Raw genomic sequence first — 6,555 nt, forward strand, 5'->3', positions numbered from 1 at the left:
ACTCAAACAGAATACCATGTGTATTGTTCATATGAACATGGTCATACATGTATGAAATTATGAGCATAGTAACAACCGTGAAGATGCCTGGCAAATTAGCCTGGACTCTGTCATATAAGGGAAACATTTGCATTCAAATATGTTATTTAGGCATGCTTTTTTTTTTTTAATTTTTTTTGCAGTACTGGGGATTGAACCCAGGGCCTTGTGTTTGTGAAACAAGAACTCTACCAACTGAGCTATATCCCCAGGCCTAGGTCTGTAATATTAACAAACAGACAGGATCCATTTATAAAAACTAGAAAAACTAGACTTACTTGGGAAATTCATAAAAGGGGAATGAGGAAGATTAATATTATTTTTATGCCAAATCATAAAAAAACTATTCTTGTGGCAAAATAAATAAATAAATAAATTATATCCACAGGTCAGGTCATGGACATTATACAATCAAGAGGCCCATTTGGGTGCTCTGAATGACAACTATTTGATTGACTAAGTTCCTCCTTCTTTGATCTCCAAAGTTTCTATATCAGTTTAAAATTTTTTCACAGAACTCTGCTTCGAACCAAAACATGAAGCACATTCTGATACATGTGACTGATCTTTTGTTGAAAATGGCTTAATTTCACAAGTTTGGTAGGTTGCATTGATTCAAGTGTTCTAGAATGGCATTTGTCAACTCATCTTTCCACACCTCAAACAACATTATGAACTAAAGGAATTAAAACACCTTAAAATATAAGAAAACAATTCCCCTTTTCAAAATCAGGCCATCGTAATGTTAACTTCTTTAAATATCATAACTAAAAATTAATGCCCTCACGAATTCATCTGACAAATTTTTGATGAGGGTCATTTTGTGTCCCAGAAATGCCACCACATGACAGACACTGCAGTTAATGGTGTCCAACCCTCAAACAAATGAAACTTACAAATTTAAGGTAAAAGGGCTCTAGTACAAATAATGGTGCTCTCCACAAATAAATGTGCTGTTTTCTGTTTACTAGGATTGTTGGCCTGATCATCTTAACCTAGAGGGATGCAGCACTTTGGAGTTAGTTGAAGTTTGCAGGCAAGTTTTCGTATTTTGACCATCATCTCATCAATGAAAATTTATAAAAATAGGATCATTAGGTTTTTCTAGACATTAATAACATTGTTGTAATCGAGCAGCTCAGACCTCTCTCCTTTCTGTGTAAACAAAAACTTGCTTTACACAAGGGGTGTGGGCGTCTTCTGGTTTTCATTTGTTTTCAGTGTGTTTATGTAGCTTAATTGTCTCATCAGGCACTTTCCCAACATAATTATGCTTTTTAACAAATGGTGTTTATGGCAACCCCTAACAGTGCAAAAGAAAGGATTAGTTTCATCCTCTCATTCCACATTTTGATTCCCTGTGGACAGCTAAATCACACAAAGATGGTGTTAGGAAAATCTACCTTCACAGCAAAAACTGAAATGAGCGCCAGTATCAGGCGTTGGGACAGTTTCCTCTAAGAAAGTGACCCAAAAGCAACCCTTGCCCCATCCACTTTGCGGTTTGGGACCAGGAGCTCCCAGTCCGCCCGCCCCTTCAATCACCCTTTGATGACTTCCGGCGAGCAAAAGCTGTCCCAGTAGGAACTAGCAGGCAAATGCCCAGTGAAGCAGTTAGCCACTGGTCCTTCTAGTCACCTGCTTCGGACACACACACTCGCACTGGCGCTTTGAAGCCAGCCGGGAGGCCGGCCGAGGGCGCAGGAGCGCGTGCTGCGGGCCAGAGCTCGGCCGCTGGGGCCCGGGTGTGCGGTCCCGCCTCGGCTCCGTTGCGGGGCGTCCCAGGGTCACACGGGCCGAAGGGTGACGCGCGTGCGGCCGCCCACCATGCCCGCGGCCGGCTGCTCGGGCGGGGCTCCGGGGCCTACGGACACGCTGGGCTAGGCAGTCGGGGAGGGGAACCGACCTGCGCCCGAGGGGCAGCGGAAAGCACGGCAGCCGAGCCGGAATCGCCGCGCGCGCCCGACGCGCAGCCTCCACGGCGGCTCCGCCTCCCCGGCGCCCCGGGGCGCTCCACCCCGCCGCGCATCTCCCCGCAGCTCCTGCCCCGATGCCGGCGGACCGCGACTGCCAGGGACTCCTCTCTTCTCCGAATTGCACAATTCTCTCTTGCAAGTGGGTGACTGTAAAAGGGCATTAGGATCTAAGGATGAGGTCTTTACCCATAGATCACACACCAGCAGGGGGCTCTTCGCTGGGTCCCTAAGGAGGAACACACACACCTTCTTTCTGGTATGTTTCCTCCCTCCCGAGACTTACTTTCGCCGAGCGCCGGTGACCGTGAACTGATTCCACCCCCAGACAAAAGCATTGCATATCCCCATCTAGTCAGTTACAAGGAGTATGAACCACGCTTACGCATTCTTTTTTTCTGAGCCAGTCAACCTTGAAAACACATTTCTCTTCCAAAATTTTAGGACCTGTTTTGGGTTGTTTTTATTTTTTATTTTTTTTAATGTAGCCAGGATTAAATGTCACCATTTTGATCCAATTTCGCTCCTGAAGTGAAATAATTACTAAATAACTACTTTGACGGAATAAATTAATTTTTAAATCTATTTTTTATTTTCTAATTATAATTTTTAAACACAGATTTGAGGAAATTAACATTTTTGTGGACATTTGGTTTCTAGCCTAATGTGGCATAAAAATAAGTAACATAACGAGTGTTAAAAAAAATCAGGTTCACGATGCTTCTCACATCATCATCATTGTACTTAGATGTCACAACAGTATTATGTGCGATTATGTCAGATCCAGCCTTCTCCATCTCGGAGTGTTGGCAGGTAGGAGGGTTGTTGGCAAGAGGAGGGGTGTTAACCTCAGGATCCTGGATCCATTCCAAGGCTGGTAATTACATTCTGCCAGCCAAAATTCATCCCATAATTTTAATTGGATAAATCCTTTCTGGCCTAAGCTACTGCTATGCCTGTCAAACTGTTGCCACATTTCACCCCAGAGGTGTCTGTGTTTTAGTTGCAAGAATCAGTCCCTTTGAGGTTGGCTTATCAGTTTAAATCCTCAAAGTGCTTTGGGATCCTATGGAATTAAAAATATATTTGGGTATTTTTTTAATATTGAATCTGCATAGAAATGCAAGCAATAGATATGCCTATGGACTGATACTCATCTAATGTCAGCATTCACTAATTTGGGGAGTTTTTCAGGCAGATTTATGTCCCTCACTTTCTTTTTGTTTCCTGTTGAAACATTGTCTTGCCTATGGCTTTAGCTTCCGTTTTCAAAAAGTAACTGCAGTGTCCAAAGATTCCTTCCATGGTGCGACAAAAAACTGAGGCCCTTTATTTCACCTTTCCAAACAATCAAAAGATAAAACTGCTTGTTAAAATGAGACAGCATGGTAGCATTACATGTAGTCTTATCATATCCTACAGGGAAAACCACGTGACACGCAGGGCCTTCTAACTAGCAGTAGCAACTGCCAAAAGGAAAGCGTCTTCTTGCATCTCCTAATCCTCTCTGTGAGAAACTCTCACACACAGGGTAACTGGGGCACTAACATTCTGGAAGCATCCCTACTCCACTTTGCTCACTTCAAACACAATTGGGTAGAAAGCAGGGTCCCGTGTTCTTTGTAGAAGGCAGCATCTGCCCCTGCCTGAGGACCACAGCATGTGTTTTTGGAAAAGACAAGACATATACTAGCACTTCCCATGAGAAGTTTATCAGTAAGATTGAAAGTATTAGTTTATTCTCTTCAAGAATAGAAAGTTATCACTGGTGTTAGTTTAGCTCTACCACATGCAATCCTGCCCAGATCCTTATTTACAAGAACTTCATGTTACGTTTATAATGTGCCCACATCATCTCTCATTTTTATTAAACTTAATATTCTTTGGAGGGATATTTCAACCTTTTGAGTTAATGAATCATACTAACTCCTAACAACTCTTGCTAAATTCACCTTTTGGGCATTAGTGCTTTTGCTCATGATTCCTGTCCAGAAGCAAAGAAGCACTGGAGTAGAGAACAGCTAAAACTCCCCAAGTGTCAGTTATATCAATAGGCAACTTCTGTTTCCTCCCACCAGTTTCTTGTTAAGAAAACACTTACCCCTCCTTTTCACTTTTGTGAGGGGGGAGAACTTCAGTCTTTTAGGAGCCTTTTCCTGGCCTATGAGATCTGAGGATAAAAGGGTCTCCACAAATGTACCTGAGCCCACAGCCAGGGAGCTGGTTGAGCAGGACCACGATTAGGCTAAATAATGTGAGGTACTAAACCTGCCCTAGGTACAAAATCTAAAGTGGGCACCAAAAACTTCAGTCATGCAATAGTTCTTAAAATCAAAATTAATGCAAAAGAATAGCTCAAATTGTAATTACTTGTTATATATCCTATTCATTCACAGCTGGAATATCTCAGGTAACTAGTTAAAGTCTATCATCTGTCCATCTCTTAATTCATTCCTTGCCTTTTTACACCTTCCACATGGTCATTTGGTTGCCCTTTCCTTTATTATGGAACCCAGACACTGAATAAAAGAAAGTGTTTCCTGGAACGAGCCTCCAAAGTTGTTTTTTCATTACTATTAATTATAGTGTAGATGAAAAGCAATTCCTAAAATAGACTTTGAATTTTGCTGAAAATTTTTTAATTTATGGGACATTAAGATTATTTCTAAAATTATAATTCACAAAATGTATCATTATATTTAGAAAACTGTGAATGTTTAGACATTGTCCCCTGAATTTTTGTTGCATTGTGAGGTTTTATAAAAAAAAAAATTTTTTTTTTACTTAAAAATTCCAACCAATGGCTGGCGACTACCAACTTGCATTAAGAAAGATGACACGTGTCATGACAGTCAATAGCGGCCAGCATCCTCTGTACTTATAAGCAACTCTGTGTTATTCTTGGTGCTATTTAATATCCCTAGGTATATGCAAACGAATGTCAACTGTTATTGACACCAAAAAGGTAGGGAAGGTCCTGCAGACATAGGAATCAGCCACCCTGATCAGAAGTAGTCTTGTGATGTTTGCCACGTCCTCATTCAGATCTGTGTTCAGAGGCGTCCCTTGTTTTGAAAGGGTGCCTTTCTGGAAAGAACCAGTCCTCCTGCTCTTAAGGCAGATTTCAAAGTCTTTCTCCGCAGAACATTCAGACTGAAGGTTTAGATGACGGTTTTTCATGCTAGTTTGTTTGTCTTTTACTGTATATCTTAGTGTTTGAAGATACCTAACTTTTTAAAATGCACCTTTCCACAGCATGTAAATAGAAAATGTATAATTTCTTAGAAAGAAGTGGAAAGATGAATACTTTGATGCTGTAGTTTTTAATGTTTTCTGTATCCTACCTTGTGCCTTTTAGACATTATTCAACTCAGGTTGGAAGTCTGCGCTCATATAAACATTTGAAAATAAAAATTCCTAGGTCCTCAGGCAGAAGGGATTGTAGTCATCTGACAGCTCCTCAAAACCCTTTGTTCAAATGATGCCTTTCCTGGAGCAATAGAGATGGAAGCAGAGCTTCTGAGGGACCAGGTGGCAAGGCTGGACAGTTGGGGTATCCCTGCAGTTCAATACTTTGCCCCCACTTCTGCTTCTTCCAAGGCCCCTTCCTGAACCCTAAGGTGCCTTTTAAAACCACAGAACAGTTCAACTACTTTTCTTTGGCTTGAAACCCTTTTTGATAACTTCATAGAATGTTTGCACCTTTTAAAGATTAACCGTCTGTCTTGAAAAGAGGGCCATAATGTGGTCTCAAAATGTAAACTCTGTAGAAAATCCACATTACTTTGTAATTATTGGATGGGTTTTAATAATTCATATGGAGGAAAATAAATATGAATGGCTATTCAAATCTGAAATGACCCATCAAAGATTTTAATTAATATTTAAGAAAATGTGAAATAGAAACCAGAAAAATAAAGATTTAAGGGAAGGAGGAAGAAGGATTTTAAAAGATGCAATCAAATAGAGTAGACAATTATAGTTCAGACAACAGGCAAGGATGAAAGTGGTTTAGTTACTGTATCATTAACTAGTTTGGAAGACTGTAATACAGCCCTGTTCTTCCCAGTGCCTCCGTCACTTTCAACATCAGTATTTTTCATTCCTTTATTTTAGACAAAAGGATGACAGTGTTCCTTAAGGAACATTTCTGGGGTTTCTGTATTTTGTTTAGATGTGGAGTCCGTTTTTGTTTTCTGCACTGTACCCCCTTCCTTTCTTTCTTTTATGTCATATTATGCCATTCAATCTCTGTTAAAAAATTCCAAATGACTGCAGAACTGTATACAGGAGTGATTTTAGCCCCCCATATTTTAAAGCTGAATTTAAATTACAAATACAAAAATATGTAATGAAAAATGTAAAAATATATACTGAACATATATTTCATAAATTAGAAATAAATTATATCAAATATTCATTTGATCATTACTAATTTTACTCAAAATTCACACAGTTTTTAATGTTTAGGTTTTCTTCATGTATTAATAGAAGACACAAAGCACTCTCCACTTTTATTTTTCTAAAACACTAATACTTTTGA

This window comes from Sciurus carolinensis, chromosome 3 (genome assembly GCF_902686445.1).
Source record: "Sciurus carolinensis chromosome 3, mSciCar1.2, whole genome shotgun sequence".
In the NCBI taxonomy this organism is placed as follows: domain Eukaryota; kingdom Metazoa; phylum Chordata; class Mammalia; order Rodentia; family Sciuridae; genus Sciurus; species Sciurus carolinensis.